The sequence below is a fragment of the Telopea speciosissima genome, chromosome 4 (assembly GCF_018873765.1).
Source record: "Telopea speciosissima isolate NSW1024214 ecotype Mountain lineage chromosome 4, Tspe_v1, whole genome shotgun sequence".
Classification (NCBI taxonomy): domain Eukaryota; kingdom Viridiplantae; phylum Streptophyta; class Magnoliopsida; order Proteales; family Proteaceae; genus Telopea; species Telopea speciosissima.
In genome coordinates this window covers 59666783-59684447 of record NC_057919.1, presented here as the reverse complement: position 1 = coordinate 59684447, position 17665 = coordinate 59666783, and the positions used below count along the sequence as shown (strand labels likewise).

Genomic DNA, 17665 nt, shown 5'->3' with positions numbered 1-17665 from the left:
GGCTGTGGATTCAGCAATCATATCCAAGGTGGATCTCCTTGGTGGGGCTCTAGTGGACTCTAGCAGCCAAAACTATCTACCTCCATCAATTATCATCATCATCCATCTCCATCATCAAACTAAAAGGCCCTCATCTAGTGGCTTATAATTTTCCGGTTCTCAACCAGTTCATCGATCCTTCTTATTTTTTTTTGCATTACTTATGTTGCTAGGATAGTGAGTCGGTTTATGCATCCTCCCAAGAGTAGGCATTTGGATGTTGTGTATCGCATCCTAAGGTACTTCAAGGCTACCCTAGGAAAAATGGCTATTGTACACCAGCCACAACCATTTGAGGATTGAAGGCTACACTGAGTTGATTTATTATTATTATTATTATATATATATGTGTGTGTGTGTGTGTGTTGGTTTCTGCGGTAGTGTATTCCTAACTACCGCAGGCTGTTCCTTCTCTCCATATCTCTCGGCAGTCTGTCTTTCCCTTCTATTCCTCTTCTTTCCTAGTTTCTTCTTCTCTCTTCTACTGATTAGTTAGGATCTGTTCTGCAACATGGTATCAGAGCCATACTAATCAGTACAAGGGTTCCTCTAAATCTCCTTCTGCTGATCTTCTTTTCAGATTCTAGCTTCTCTGGTGTGTAGCACTTGTTGCTGGTGTTTCTTGGTATGGATTGAAGACTCCTATTTGAATGAAAGGAGTTCTCCCTGTTGCTGTGATTGCTAGTGATTGAAGACCCTTCGAAGATTTGATTGAAGGATAAATAATGTTCTAAATTCTGCCATTGATAGCACTCAGTTTCTAGTTTTTGAGCCCAGTTTCTAATTCTGGTTGAGCTCAAACAAAAGTGATTTTCTGCCAAGTGATGTTTCTCATATTTTGGGGGATGGTTGTACCTATTTGGAAGGAGACTCAATCCTCTTCTTGTTCTGGTGTGGTGGCCTGATCTGTTAATTCTGGGATGTCTTCATTCACACTGTCGGATGCACTGTTTTCTGAGTTTTTTTTTTGAGACCTGGAGTTGGCTTCACAGGTTCTAATCTGGTCGTTTTCTCCACCTGCCCTTCTGGGGTTTCATTCTCCCTCCAGGTACTATCTTCGATCACCATATTAGCCCTTAAAACCCTGCTGTGTGTAAGTTCTGAAAAAGCTCCTATATAGCAGCCGCAAGTGCTCTGTTTTGGGGTTTTTCTGCTCCAGTCGATTTTGTTTTTGGCAGTATTTCTTTTTATTGGTTGATTGCTGGTTTCCCTTGAAACCATTGCTGTTCTGTTGCCTTCCTGGTATCCTAGTTGGGTGTGAGGCCATTGGCTGTGAGTTTTGTGTTTCTGCCCTATATCTAAGTGTTCGATTGAAGGTTCCAGCTGCTGGTTGTGTTAATATTGGCTGTGAGTTTTGTGTTGCTTCCCTATATCTGAGCTTTTGATTGAAGGTTCCTGCTGCTGGTTGTGTTAATTGTTGATTATGGGGGACAATAAAACTACACCTGTTGTTACTTCTCCTTATGAAACCGTGAATGTCACTATCACCTCCATTAAACTTAAGGGCAGTTCCAACTATTTGTTATGGGCCCAAGCTGTGAAAGTATATATTATGGCTAGGAAGAAGCTCAAGTACATTACCTTGGACCCCCTGCCTCTGATGCTACGGACTATGAGGATTGGATGCAGGAAAATGCTGTTATCGTAATTTGGTTGTGGAACAGCATGGAACCCGATATTGCTGCAAATGTGATGTTCCATACTACTGCTAAGGGTGTCTGGGAAGATTTGCAGGACACCTACTCTCAGGAGAAGAACATGAATCGTGCCTATGATCTTTATGAAAAGTTATTTCAGCTCCGTCAATCCAATAAGCCTCTCCAGGACTACTACAGCTCCTTCAAAGGGCTGGTTGAAGAATTAAATGTTTTTAGCCTCTCACTACTGACATAGACAAACTAAAGGCCCAAAGGAATGAGTTCTTTGTTTCCAAATTTTTGGCTGGATTGGATCCTGAATTGAAGTCGGTTAAGGGACATATTCTGGCTGGTGAGTCTGTTCCCACTCTTGCTGACACGTTCTCTCGTCTTCAACGTATTTCTACTCCTGAGAAGACAGATTCTGTTCCCAAGGATACTTCTGCTCTTGTTGCTGGCCGTGGTCCAGGGCGTGGTCGTGGTGGTGGTGGACAAGGTACTGGTAGTTCATCCAGTGATAGATCTACTCGCAAATGTACTCATTGTGACAAGACAGGTCATACTGTTGATTTTTGTTGGGACAAGCATGGTAAGCCAGATTGGGCACCTCAGTCGGCCAATCATGTTGTGTCAGATGATGGTCATGATGGTGTTCCTGTTAACTTTTAGAGTGGAAGAAGAAGAAGAGAAGAAACTTCCAGAGAGCAGCCACGGTTTTGGTTTGGTGTGTTATGTCTCAAGAACAAGAGACTAACATGCTTATATTGAAAAGAATATATAATTACACACAGGCCCTTGGCCTCATACAAATGACACAAAGAATACATAAAAGAGGGGTTATGTACATATATACCCCTTACAACTATTCTTAACACTCCCCCTCAAGCTGGGTGGTATATGTCATACATGCCCAGCTTGTCTAACATAAAACTAAAGTGATAAGAGCTAAGTCCTTTGGTGAAGATGTCTGCCACTTGTTCATTTGTCTTCACAAAAGGAGTACAAATAGTCTTAGAGTCTATTTTCTCCTTGATGAAGTGTCTGTCAACCTCAACATGCTTTGTCCTGTCATGTTGAACTGGGTTGTGAGCAATACTTATGGCTGTCTTGTCATCGCAATATAGACTCAAAGGTTCAGTCGTATCAAATCTCAATTCTTGAACAAGTTTCTTCAACCACAAGATTTCACACACACCATGAGCCATGGCTCTAAACTTTGCTTCAGCACTTGACCTAGCTACCATAGGTTGCTTCTTGCTTCTCCAGGTGACTAAATTTCCCCCAACAAAGGTACAGTGTCCAGAGGTGGATCTTCTATCAGAAATAGACCCGGCCCAATCAGCATCTGTATATACTTCAATTCTCAAGTGACCATTCCTAGAGAAGAGAAGGCCTTTTCCAAGGCATGACTTCAAATACCTGAGGATCCTGTAAACTGCATCAAGATGTCCCATCTTGGGTGCATGCATAAACTGGCTCACCACTCCAACAACGTAGGTGATGTCAGGCCGGGTAAGGGAGAGATAGATTAGCTTACCTACTAATCTCTAATACTTTTCAGCATCCACAAGAGGTTCACCACAATCTTCCCCTAGTTTATGGTCCTGCTCAATAGGAGAGGAGATTGGTTTGCATCCTAAGTAGCATGTCTCTGTAGGTAGATCAAGAACAAACTTCCTTTGGCAAACATTGATCCCTTGCTTGAATCTTGAAACTTCAATGGGACCGAGATCTTTGATCTCAAATTGCCGAGCCAAATTTAAGCTTTGAGATTTCAACTTCACTGTTTCCCGTGACCACAATGTCATCAACATAAACAATGAGAGCTGTAATAGTGTTGCCCTTCCTTTGTATAAACAATGTGTGATCACCTTGACTTTGAGTATATCCATTTTGCAGGAGGGCTTGTTTGAACCTCTCAAACCAAGCCTTAGGAGACTGTTTGAGTCCATAGAGAGCCTTCCTAAGACGACACACTTTCCCATTGTCACCAGGATGCTTGAACCCAGGAGGAGAGTGCATATATACCTCTTCTTCTAGGTCACCATGTAAGAATGCATTCTTTACATCAAGTTGGTACAATGGCCAATCAAGATTTGCAGCCATTGAGAGAAGTACACGAATGGAGTTATGCTTGGCCACCGGAGCAAAGGTTTCCTGATAGTCAATGCCATACACCTGTGTATAACACTTGGCGACAAGTCTTGCCTTATACCTCTCCACAGTACCATCAGACTTGAACTTGACTGTGAATACCCATCTGCATCCAACAGGGATTCTCCCTTTAGGGAGTTCAACAAGGTCCCAAGTGTGATTCTTCTCAACAGCCAACATCTCTGTGTTCATTGCTTCTCTCCATTTTGGATCTGCCATAGCCTCTGCTACATTCTTGGGAATAGATATGGATGAGATAGCTACAGTGAAGGCTATACCTGTAAGGGAGATAGAATCATAGGAAACAAACTTGGCAATGGGATTAGTACATGCCCGAGTTCCTTTGCGGTGAGCAATAGGAAGATCTAAGTCTGAGGATGTGGGAGTAGAGGAAGGTATACCTGTCTCGATGGATGGAGGCTCAGGATGAGGAGACGGAGAAGGATTTTGGCAGGTCTTCTTTATAGGAAGCCATGAAGAAGGATTTCTCCTGTCCTTCGTATACACTAGTAGCTCCCCCTGTTCTCTGTTCACCTGTGCACTAGGAGGCTCCCCCTCAACAACAGTATCCACAGAAGGTTCCCCTCAACAACAGTATCCACAGAAATTTTCTTTCCCTTGTCAATCTGTAAAGGGGAAATAGGGACAAGAGAGGAGAAAGGAAATGAAACAAACTCGGGAACCTCTTCACCCTCAACACCACCACCAAGAGATGAACACTCCCCCTGAAGAGGTGACTGAAAATACGGTATGGTTTCAAAGAAATGGACATCTTTGGAGAGAAGCCACCGACGAGCAGGAGGATGATACCATTTATACCCTTTGAAGGTAGAGGAATACCCAAGAAAGATGCACTTTAGAGCCTTAGGATCCAATTTAGTGCGGGCAGATTTGCTAATATGTACATAGCAAATACAGCCAAACACCCTTGGAGGAAGAGAAAAGGAAGAAGACCATGAGGGTAAGACATCAAGAGGAACCTTAAAGTTCAAGACACTAGACGACATGTGGTTAATAAGAAAGACAACAGTGAGTAGAGCATTAGACCAAAAAGTTTTTGGAACATGCATGGTAAACCTAAGGGATCTAGCCACTTCAAGGAGATGGCGATTTTTTCTTTCAGCCATCCCATTTTGTTGTGGGGTATCAACACAGGCCAACTGATGGATAATGCCATGGTCAGAAAAAAAGGTTTCCAAACCACTATACATATACTCCCCACCTTTGTCAGAACGAACAATTTCGATCCGAGTTTGAAATTGGGTATACACTAACTCATAAAAAATTTTAAATGCAACATAGACATCACTCTTGTGTTTCAAAAGGTAAACCCAAGTAACACGAGAATAGTCATCAATGAAATAAACAAAGTAGCGGAAGCCACGCAAAGAGGTAACAGGGGAAGGCCCCCAAACATCAGTATGGATAAGATGAAAAGGTGAAGTAGATCTATTACCATTAGATGCATAAACTGTTTTACAACTTTTGGCAAACAGACAAGGTTCACAATGAAAAACATGAGTGATAGGAAAAGAAGTAAATAAATGTGGCAACAGTTTCCTCATAACAGAAAAAGAAGGGTGCCCCAAACAACGATGCCAAAGCAAAATATCCTCCTGAGTACGTCCACCTTCTTGCCCACAAACATAGGACTGGGCTTGCACAACAGGGGAAGCACCAGTCTCCAAAACATACAAGCCGTTAGTTTCACAACCACTGCCAATCACCCTCCTCGTCACCAAATCCTCAAAAAGACAATGGGTAGGAAAGAAGGTGACAAAGCAGTTCAAAGATTTAGTCAATTGGCTAACTGAAAGAAGGTTAGTGGCAAAGTTGGGAACATGAAAGACAGACTTCAAGGGTAAAAGTGGTGTAACCTGAATATCTCCCTTACCAGAAATGGAAGAGAAGGAACCATCACCAATTTTTACCTTATCTTTCCCAGAACAAACAGAATAGGAATTATATAGCTGAGACCTACCAGTCATATGATCCGTGGCACCTGAGTCAATGACCCAAGGTGTGGTGCCAAAGGAGGAAGAGGCCTGTAGTGCAGTAGAAGTAGGAGTAGCAGAGGAACCATCCAGATGGGCCATAATCCAGCGAAATGCAACAATGTCTTCTTTGGAAAGAGAGGATGGATCAGATTCAATGACTCCAACATGAGCCTTAGGCCCCTTCTTCCGCTGTCCCTTCAGTCCCCCAGAGGAACCAGGAGGGGGCTTCCCATGGAGATCCCAGCAAAAGTCCTTCGTATGCCCAGATTTGCCATAATGGTCACATAAGAATCGGCCCTTCGCAGCTCCCTTAGCAGCCCCTTTATCAGCTCCTTTAGTGGAGTCCTGAGGGGTGGAAGAAATAAGAGCAGAGTGCTCAACAGTGGGAGTAGTCCCCATGGCACCCCTACGCGTCGCCTCACTCTGTAGATATCCACACACCTCCTCCAGTGAGGGAAGACTTGGTCGGCCAAGGATTTGTACCCTAAGAGGCTCAAAGTCAGAATTAAGGCCGCCAAGGAGAAATAAGACCCTCTCTTTCTCAAACAACCGGTGTACCTTGACGTCATCATCAGGACACAACTGAAGATCTCTATAGTGATCATACTCCTCCCACAGGCCCACAACAAGACTATAGTACTCAGAGATGCTTCTATCGCCTTGGCGCAGGCTAACAATCTGTTGGAGAAGTTGGTACACCTTTGTAGAGTCCCCAGCCCGATCAAAGATACGGGCCACACTATCCCAAATGTCTTTGGCAGTCTCCTTGCCCATAAACCTTCTTCCAATCTCAAGCTTCATTGAGAAAAGAAGCCAAGCCATCACAAGAGAATTCTCAGTGTCCCATTTGGAGTACCCTTGCTCGGTAGGAAGAGGGGCCTTGATGCTACCGTTTATGTACCCCATCTTCCCCCGACGTCGAAGAATCAATTTCATGGATCAGGACCAATCCAAATAGTTGTGGTTCTCAAGCTTGGCAATAGGAAGTTGGATATTGGGGCTCTCAAAGGAAGAAGGGAGAGATGGAGCTGTTTCCACAAGAGGCAAGGGTGTTTCGACATTTTTCTCACCCATATTTGATCTCAAATCAGCCACTTAAAAGGAGGAAGCAGCAGCACTTCAAGCAAACAGGTTTGTCTCGAAACAGTAGGCACAAAAACAGGGCAAACAATAGCCAAAAAAGGCTCAAAACACTTATAGAACTTCAAAAAATACTCAAATAGCAGCGGAGTAAAGATGAGTAATGCTCCTTACCCAAAAACGATGCAAATGGACCATAAAAATGGCCAAACAAAGCTCTATTGAAGAGCAGCCAAACAAGAGCTCTAGTCAGGGAAATTGCAGGCGAACACAGCCCAACCGAGATGCAATGGGAATGAATGGGTGTTTGCAGAAGGTTAAAGAGACGCAAAGGAGATCAAAGAGGACCCCCAAACGAAACTAGACCACCAAGAAGCACTCCATTTGGATTCCAAACAAGAGAGAAACAAGCTGGAGAAGATGACCTAACCAATTCTTCGAACAAGAACAGAAACAGTGAATGAAACCCTTCTTCACACTCCAAACTTCCTTCAAACACTTGCAAACAGCAGGATCAATGCTCTGATACCATGTTAACTTTTAGAGTGGAAGAAGAAGAAGAGAAGAAACTTCAAGAGAGCAGCCACGGTTTTGGTTTGGTGTGTTATGTCTCAAAAACAAGAGACTAACATGCTTATATTGAAAAGAAAATATACTTACATACAGGCCATTGGCCTCATACAAATGACACAGAGAATACATAAAAGAGGGGTTATGTACATATATACCCCTTACAACTATTCTTAACAGTTCCTCATAGTGATTCTTTACAAGGTCCCTTGCCAGGTAGCAGTTCTACTACAGCTCCACACCGTGATGATCTCTCGTAGATATTACGGCGCTTGCAACACCTCGAGGCATCCAGTCATCCATCCACCGGACCATCCTCCTCTTCTACTACTCTAGCACATGCAGGTACACCTGCTCTTTTTACCACTACTACACCACCCTAGGTCATTGACTCTGGGGCTTTAACTCATATGACTAGTGAGTCATCCCTGTTTACTTCTTACTCTCATAACCATCCATCTTCTCCTGTCATACTTGCAAATGGTTCATCTACCCCTGTTTTTGGGCAGGGTATTGTCGCTCATACTTCATCCATTAGTTTATCTTCTGTGTTGCATGCGCCTCAATTACCTTTGAATCTTCTTTCTGTGAGTCAACTAACTAATGCTTTACATTGTTCTGTGACATTCTTTCCTACTCATTGTGTTTTTCAAGATTTTCACACGAGGAAGACGATTGGTGGAGGGCGTGAAAAGGATGGACTTTACTACCTTAACCGTGGTGTTGCTTCTTCTTCTTTTGTTGCTTCTGTTGGTGGGGTGACTCCTCTCCAGTGGCACTATCGTTTAGGTCATTTGTCTCTAGTTAAGTTACAGTTGTTATTTCCTTCTTTCAAGTTTGTGTCTCGTTTAGAGTGTGAAGCCTGTGAGTTGGGCAAGCATCACTGTACTTCCTTCCCTTCTCGTTCTGTGGCTCGTAGTTCGTCTTTATTTTCCGTAGTTCATCAGACATTTGGGGTCCTTCTTGTGTTCGGGATAAGGGTGGGTTCATGTACTTTGTTACTTTTGTGGACGACCATTCTCGTCTTACATCAAAATTTCTTCTTGTATTCCAAAATTTTTATAATGAAATTAAAACTCAGTTTGGCATGTCTATTAAAGTTTTTCGTTCTGATAATGCTTTGGAGTATGTTCAAAATGAGATTTCTACGTTTTGTGTTGCTCATGGTATGATTCATCAAACTAGCTGTTCCTACACCCCACAACACAATGGGGTGGCGGAATGCAAAAATAAACACTTACTTGAGGTTGCTTGCACTTTATTGGTCCATATGCATGTTCCGAAGCAATTTTGGTGTGTAAGGGGTTCTCACTGCTTGTTATTTGATTAATCGCATGCCGTCTTCTGTTCTTGACAACAATTTGTCATTTTCTATTGTTTTTGGGTGTATGTGTTTTGTTCAAAACCTTCATGTCAACTCTGATAAACTTTCACCCCGGTCAACTAAATGTATTTTTTTTCTTTTTGGGTATTCTCGTACTCAGAAAGGATATAAGTGTTATGACCCTGTCAATCACCGGTATTTTGTTAGTGCTGATGTCACTTTCTTTGAGGAGCACGCATATTTTCCATCGTCTCCCTCTGAGGATGAATGGCATGTTGTTAATCCTCCTCATGTTCTCGTCCTTGTTCCCTTCGATCCCCCACCATTACAGGTCTATCAACGGCAGAACCGGACAGCATCACAGGAGGAGGTTCCACTAGCTTTGTCTACTTCACCACCTTTACCGCCTTCTTCCTCTAGTGAAGCTCCCTCTTCTTCTGATGACTTACCAGTCGCCCTTCGCAAAGGTACCCACTCTTGCACCCAACAGTCTAATGTTGCGTATTCTATTGATAAGTATGTCTCTCTTTCTCACTTTCCTTTGTCTGTTCATAAGTTTGCCTTGTCCTTGTCTGCCAATCCTATTCCTAAGAATCATACTGAGGCTCTTCGCATTCCCGGTTGGAATAACACCATGGATGTGGAAATGGATGCTCTCTTGTCTCGTCATACTTGAACTTTAGTGGATTTGCCTCCTGGTAAGGATCTTGTTAAGTGTCGCTGGAGTTACACTGTCAAATACCTACCTGATGGCTCTGTTGAGCGGCTCAATGCCCGTTTGGTTACCAAGGGGTATACTAAGACTTATAGAGTTTACTAGAGTTGACTACTTTGAGACTTTCTCTCCTGTTGCACGCCTGAACTCTGTTCACTTGCTTATTTCTCTAGCCGTTAACCTTGAACAGCCCTTGTTTCAGTTAGACATTAAAAATGCCTTCTTATATGGTGATCTTCATGAGGAGGTTTATATGGAGCAACCTCCAGGTTATATTTCTCAGGGGGAGACTAGTGCTCGAGTGAGCAAGTTACGGAAGGCAATCTATGGTCTCAAACAATCGCCTAGATCTTAGTTTGAGAAGTTTAGTGCGACGGTTGTCTCGTGTGGATTCACTCAATGCTACTCTGATCACTTTGTGTTTGTTCGTCGGCGTAATGGCAAGTTGGTTGTCTTGGTAGTTTATGTTGACGATATTATTGTATCTGGTGATGATATGATGGGTATTGCTGAAGTGAAGGATTATTTACGCCAACATTGTCAGACCAAGGATCTCAGTGATCTTCACTATTTTCTTGGCATTGAAGTTGTGAGAAGCAAGAAAGGCCTCAGCTTGTCCCAGAGGAAGTATGTGCTTGATCTTTTGTCTGATACTGGTATGCTTGCCTCCAAACCATTGGATATACCTATGGATCCCTATCAGAAGTATGGGGTAAATGATGGTGACCCTCTCAAGGATGTACACCAGTACAGGAGTCTGGTTGGGAAGATGATATACCTTACTGTTACTAGACCAGACATTTCATTTATTGTTGGTGTTCTGAGCCAGTTCATGCAGACTCCTCAAAAGGCTCATCGGGATGTTGTTGTCCGCGTTCTTCAATACTTAAAGAGTGCTCCTAGTAACGGGTTAATTTATCGTCCTAATAAGCATATGGATCTAGTAGCGTATTCAGATGCTCGCTGGGCTGGGTTGGCAAGTGATAGTCATTCTACTACAGGTTATTGTACCTTTGTTGGGGGTAATCTTGTTTCATGTAGTAAGAAGCAGACCACTATTGCTCGATTAAGTACGGAGGCTGAATATAGGGCCATGGCTCACACTACCGCTGAGTTAATGTGGCTCAGGTCTCTTCTTCTTGAGATGAGTTTTTCTGTTCCTACACCTATGAAGATGTATTGTGATAACCAGGCTGCTATATACATTGCTAGTAATCCAGTTTATCACGAGCGGACCAAGCACATTGAGGTGGACTGTCACTTTATTCATGATGTTGTTATGAAAAAATTAGTTGAGATTCCGTTTGTTTCGTCCTCGGATCAGCTGGCTGATGTCTTCACCAAGTCATTGTTTGCCCCTAACTTTCGCGTGTGTTGTAACTTGTAACAAGCTGAGGATGGGAGACCTATATGCTCCAACTTGAGGGGGAGTGTTGAGAGTTGGGGGTATTTTGGTCTTATAGTTTTGGGTTTGGAGTTAAGAGTAATTTTATTATTGTTTTGTCCTCAGTTGTAAGTCTGTAATAAGGTAAGGGTTTAGGGGTAATATTATAAACCCCTAACCTCCTTACTTTCTATTTTCCTCTCTAATATTATATATATGTGTTGGTTCGTGCGGTAGTGTATTCCTAGCTACCGCAGGCTGTTTCTTCTCTCCATCTCTCTCGGCAGTCTGTCTTTCCCTTCTATTCCTCTTCTTTCCTAGTTTCTTCTTCTCTCTTCTACTGATTAGTTGGATCTGGTCTGCAAAAAAAAGGTTAGTCCAAGAGTTGGGGTTTGATACTGAGGTATCGATACGTTTTTATTGTGATAACAAGGCTACTATAAGTATAGCCCATAATCCCGTGCAACATGACCGGCCAAAGCACATTGAGGTGGATCGACATTTCATTTCATCAAAGATAATTGACTTTGGGTACATCTACACTCCTTTTGCAAAGTCAGCCGACCAGTTGGCTGATATCTTCACCAAAGGGCTCAACTCTCACCAGTTCAGTACCCTATTGAGCAAGTCGGGCATATATGTACTGTGCTACCTTATATTAGTATGAGGGTATTTATGTAATTTCTCATATTATAAGCAAGTCAATATAGGGAAGAGAAATTGATTCTCTCCCCAAGGATTGCATGTACTGTTTCTCATTTTCTTCTTCCTCTCATTGTCTCCTCTCCTCTTCTCTTCTCTTCACTTCTCTTCTCTCACTTTGATCTCCTCTTCCATTCATGGTTCTAAATCTTGAAGTTTCGACTGAGATATCTTGGTTTTGACTTTTGACAGGTTTCAATCATATTTCGGTAGTTTCGCACGTTTCAACATGAACAACCCATATAAATTCACTCATCCCCATCGAAACTTGATGAAACCTTGGAGTTTCGACCTGAATCTCGTTGAAACATCGTATTTATGCCAATTATCATTCAAGTAAATGTTTTTGTTAATGTGCTTTGGGTACTGTTCACGTGAACAGTACCGTACACTGTTCATGTGAACAGTAATTAGAAGATGAGAGTTGTTAGTCAGGGGTAGTTTGGGAAATTCTCTTGTGTGTTAGCTCTACCCAATTATTAATAATATTGGTGAAGAGGGGAGAACAATTTTCATTCCATAGTTCTCCCCAAAGGATTACAGCCAATTCTCTTCTTCATCTTCTTCCTCTCCATCTTCTCCATTAAACCTGGTTTTATTTACTTGGTATCAGAGCTAGGATCTTAGGAGTCGATTCTACATCTTAGGACCTACTCAATTACTCTCAAATTGATCAAGACAGTGTTGCGGTTTTGAAGGCTTCACGTTTGAAGGTTTTCATGACCACAGTTTGAAGGGGCTGCAGCACCCTATGCTGCGTTTGATGGAGTTTGCTGAGACTGGTTCATGATTATATAAAGGAACCTAGTCTCGATTTTGTGGTGATTGTTTGATATCGATTCAGGGTTTTGGGAGGTGATTATTTTTTTTCGATTTCAGTTCTTCTTTTTGGTGGTTTGAAGGTTCTTTGTAAGGTTTTCCCTGAATCGATCCTTGCTGTATATTGAGATTGCATCGATTTTTGTTCTAAAATCGATCTCTGAATTTTTTGTTGGCTATTGGCAATCGTGTTTGCTTGCTGGTTCATCACTTTTGCTCAGTTTTTATTAGTTGTTGGTGAATTTCTGCATCGGTTTGCTTGATCGAGATGGGTGACCCAACTGAAGATTCTAAAGGTGTTATCTCTGAGGTTGTTTCGGGCTCTTCCAAATCTATTACAGAGAAGAGATTGGAAGGAGTAAGTAATTTCCAGCAATGGAAGAAAATTGTGTGGGTTGTTTTGACTGGTCGTGGCCAACAGAAACATCTTACAAAGGCCAAACCAGAGGATGATGAAGCGTGGGAAATTGTAGATGCACGCATTCTGGGACAGATGTTGAATAGTATGGATTCACAAATTGTTGACTTAGTGACTCACATAGATACTGTGAAGGAGTTATGGGATTACTTACATGTTTTGTATTCTGGACAGAATAATCTATCCCGTATATATGAGCTGTCACAGGAGTTCTATCGTGCTGATAAGAAGGGACGTCCGTTGACCCAATATTTTGCCGATTATAAATGAATGTTCGAAGAGTTAAATGCATTGTTGCCCATTAGTTCGGATGCGAAACAGATGCAAGATCAATGTGAACAACTTGCGGTCATGGGATTTTTGGGAGGACTGGGCTAGGAATATGACTCAGTACGCTCCACTATTCTTGGAGGAGATAAAATTGCCTCACTTGCAGAAACTTTTTCTCGCGTTCTTCGTGTTTCTCGTGATAGTTCCCATGAACCAGCAACTGCTCCTGGTGAGAGCTCTGCCCTTGTTGCTTCTAGTCAAGGGAGAGGTAATGGTGGACGTAATGGGGGCCGTGGTGGTGGTATAGCTGGCCGTGGAGGTGGAAGAGGCAATGGTAGTGGTAATGGTGGTGAAAATTCTGGTTCTGTGAAGACTTGTAATCACTATGGTTGACCAGGACACATCCAACACTTTTGTTGGAAACTTCATGGGAAGCCACCGCAACAGCAGTATGCTAATTCAGCAGCTAGTACCGAGTCTCCTGCTACACCTTATGAGGGTAAGTTAGTAAGGTTATCTGATGAGGATTATGCTCAGTTCACACAGTTTCAGATTTCTCGGCCTTCTACATCTTCCTCCACGGCTACTTTTGCCCAGACAGGTAATGCCACTGCGTGTTTCTCCACTTCTCGTCCCTGGATCATTGATTCAGGTGCTTCTGATCATATGTCTGGTGTGTCAGGTAATTTTTCTTCCTTTCGGTCTTCAGAGTCTAGTGTTACATTGGCTGATGGTTCCCTTGCCAAAGTCACTGGCACGGGTACTGTCAACCCAACTAAGTCCTTGTCCTTGTCTTCTGTTCTCCATTTACCTGACTTCCCTTATAACCTGCTTTCTGTTAGTAAAATTACTAAAACCTACAATTGTTCAGTGACCTTTTATCCTAATTCCTGTGTTTTTCAGGATCTTATGACAAAGAAGATGCTTGGTAGGGGACGTGAGCAAGGGGGGTTGTATCATCTTGAAGACTCTCCTTCAGTTGCTTATTCCAGTGTTTTGTCTCCACACCAAGTTCATTGTCGGATGGGCCATCCGTCTTTGCAGAGTTTACAGAAGTTGGATCTCGTTTTAGTTCCCTTTCTAGTTTAGAGTGTGAATCATGTCAGTTTGGAAAGCTCCACCGTGTGAGTTATCCCCCCAGAGTCAATAAACGGTCTGCGTACCCTTTTTCTTTAGTGCATTCTGATGTATGGGGGCCTTGCCCTGTTACTTCTAAGATGGAATTTAAATATTTTGTTACTTTTGTCGATGACTATTCTCGAGTCACCTGGATTTATTTAATGAAAAGTCATTCTGAGCTGTTTGCCATTTTTCGTACATTTGTTACTGAAATTCAGACTCAGTTTAATAAGAATATTTGTGTTTTACGTAGTGAAAATGCCCTTGAATATTTTTCTGCTCCATTTAATTCTTTTATGGCTGACCGTGGCATGTTGCACCAGTCTTCTTGTTCAGATACACCCCAACAAAATGGTGTAGCTGAACGGAAGAATAGACATTTAATGGAAGTGACCCGTTCAATTCTTTTTTAGATGAAATTACCAAAAATCTTTTGGGCTGATGCTGTCTTGACTGCCTGTTTCCTTATAAATCGTATGCCATCTTCTGTGTTACTGGGTGGGATTCCTCATTCTCTTTTATTTCCTACTGAACCTCTCTTTGTTTTACCACCTAGAATTTTTGGGTGTGTTTGCTTTATCCGTGGCCATCGTCCAGGTCTGTCCAAATTAGATCCCTAGGCTATTAAATGTATTTTCTTGGGTTATTCACGCACTCAAAAAGGTTATCGGTGTTATTCACCAGTTCTTCGAAAGTACTTTTGTCTCTGCTAATGTTAACTTTTTTGAGTCCACTGCTTATGATGATACATCTTTTGTTTCCTCGGAGTTGGATGAGGATCTTCCTTTATATGTGGTGCAACGTACTATTTCCCATGGTCAACCGGCTGCTGCTCTGTCTCCGCCACCTTCGCCTCCGCCTCCTCCTATTCGGCCTGCCCGTCCTCCAGTTCGGTTTACAATTATTCGGCGTCCTCGAGATGATATAGCACCCCCGGTCTCTACTGATCCTCCAACTTCAACTTCGCCTGCGGATTCTACTCCTCAGTTAAGTATTCCTTCTTCTGATCTTGATATTCCCATTGCTCTTCGTAAGGGTGTTCGTAGTTGTACTCAACATCCTTTGTCTCATTTTGTTTCTTATACAGGCTTATCTGCTAACTTTACTTCTTGTCTCTCTACTATTGAGTCTTATCCTACCCCTAAGTCTGTTTCAGAGGCCTTATCCCACTCTGGCTAGAGGACAGCTATGGAGGAGGAATTGGTTGCCTTGGCTGAAAATCACACTTGGGACTTGGTACCGTTACCTACTGGCAAGAAGGCTGTTGGTTGTCGATGGGTATATGTGGATAAAGTGAACCCTGATGGTTCTTTGGCTCGTTTGAAGGCACGTTTAGTTGCCAAAGGTTATACACAGGTTTATGGAGTTGATTATCTTGATACCTTTTCCCCTGTTGCCAAGCTTGCATCTGTTCGTCTTTTGATCTCTCTTGCTGGATCCCATCATTGGCCTCTTTTTCAGTTGGATGTGAAGAATGTTTTTCTTCATGGTGATCTCCATGAGGAGGTTTATATGGAGCAACCTCCTGGGTTTGTTGCTCAGGGGGAGTCTAGTTTAGTGTGCAAACTTAAGAAGTCGTTGTATGGTTTGAAACAATCTCCCAAGGCTTGGTTTGGGAGATTTTCAGATGTTGTTCTGGAATTTGGGATGACTCGGTGTGGCAGCGATCATTCGGTGTTCTACCAGCATAGCAAGGCTGGCAGGATATTTTTGGTGGTATATGTAGATGATATAGTCATCACTGGTGATGATGTTGAAGGCATTAAGCAGCTTAAGTTACATTTGCAGTGTAAATTTCAAACCAAGGATCTTGGTAAGTTGAAGTACTTTCTTGGAGTTGAGGTAGCTCAGTCTAGTAAAGGTATTTCTCTCTCCCAGAGGAAATATGTTCTTGACCTACTTTCCGAAACAGGTATGCTTGGTTCTAAACCTTTGGATACTCCAATGGCCCAAATTTGAAGTTGACAGCTGATAGTGGTGATGCTCTTGATGATCCGGAAAAATATAGAAGACTTGTTGGAAAATTAAATTATCTCACTGTGACTCGACCGGATATTGCCTTTCCGGTTAGTGTAGTAAGTCAATTTTTGTCCTCTCCTAGGACATCACATTGGGATGCTGTGATTCGAATTCTGAGATACCTCAAGAAAGCTCCAGGTCGTGGTCTACTCTACACTGATCATGGTCATAGACGTGTTGAGGGATTTTGTGATGCTAATTGGGCTGGTTCTCCTGTGGATAGGAGGTCTACCACTGGGTATTGTGTCTTTGTGGGGGGAAATTTGGTGTCCTGGAAGAGCAAGAAACAGCCAGTAGTAGCAAGATCTAGTGCAGAGGCAGAGTATCGGGCTATGGCATAGGTTACTTGCGAGCTAATGTGGATGAAGCAGTTGTTGACTGAGTTGAAATTTACGAAGGAGTTACCTATACAGTTGTGGTGTGATAATCAAGTTGCCATCCATATAGCTTCCAATCCTGTGTTTCATGAGAGGACGAAGCATATAGAGGTTGATTGCCATTTTGTTCGAGAGAAACTATAAGAAGGGTTTATTGCTCCACAACATGTTCGTACAGGGGAGCAACTTGCTGATATTTTTACTAAGTCCTTGGGAATTGATTATATTGGTAACAAGCTGGGCATGATTAACATCTATGCTCTAGCTTGAGGGGGAGTGTTAATGTGCTTCGGGTACTGTTCACGTGAATAATGTCGTGAACAGTACTGTACACTGTTCATGTGAACAGTAATTAGAAGATGAGAGTTGTTAGTCAGGGGTAGTTTGGGAATTTCTCTTGTGTGTTAGCTCTACCCTATTATTAATAATATTGGTGAAGAGGGGAGAACAATTTTCATTCGATAGTTCTCCCCAAAGGATTACAGCCACTTCTCTTCTTCTTCATCTTCTTCCTCTCCATCTTCTCCATTAAATCTGGTTTTATTTACAGTTTTAATATATTATTCATATATAAGCAAATCCCCCCCCCCATTTGAATCCAATAAAAATAGTTAGAAAATCAAATTCCAAAAGGATAAAAAGTCAACCTGCCCCCCAATTCAAGAACAAAAACTAGATTTTCGGCAATAGGTGAAATTTTCTACTTTTTAATGCCGAGGTCTTTTTCAAATCTAAAAATTCCATAAATCTTAATATGATAAAATATTGCTAAAAACCAAAGGAGCGGTAAAATTATCATTTTGTTTTGATACCTAAAAAAAAAATTTCATTCAGAGCAATTTTGACAGCATTCAAGCACACCAAATAAAGTTTGATTGTTGGGCCACGGTAGTGCATCCCGGCTTTCTTCGCACGCAGGGGCAAAAGCAACCTAACGTGTTGCGGCACCCGGCATTGCTCCAACAAGATATGGCCAAAAAGCCGAGTTACACATCTAGGGCTACATATTTACTAAAATATCCTTATGACCCATGAAATGGG

General features: G+C 42.3%; 1 protein-coding gene across 1 annotated transcript in view; it reads right to left on the bottom strand.

The window, feature by feature from the left end:
* Nucleotides 1-17665, bottom strand: part of LOC122657388 — a 41693-nt gene that overhangs the window by 5186 nt on the left and 18842 nt on the right. The gene's annotated exons all lie outside the window — the stretch shown is intronic.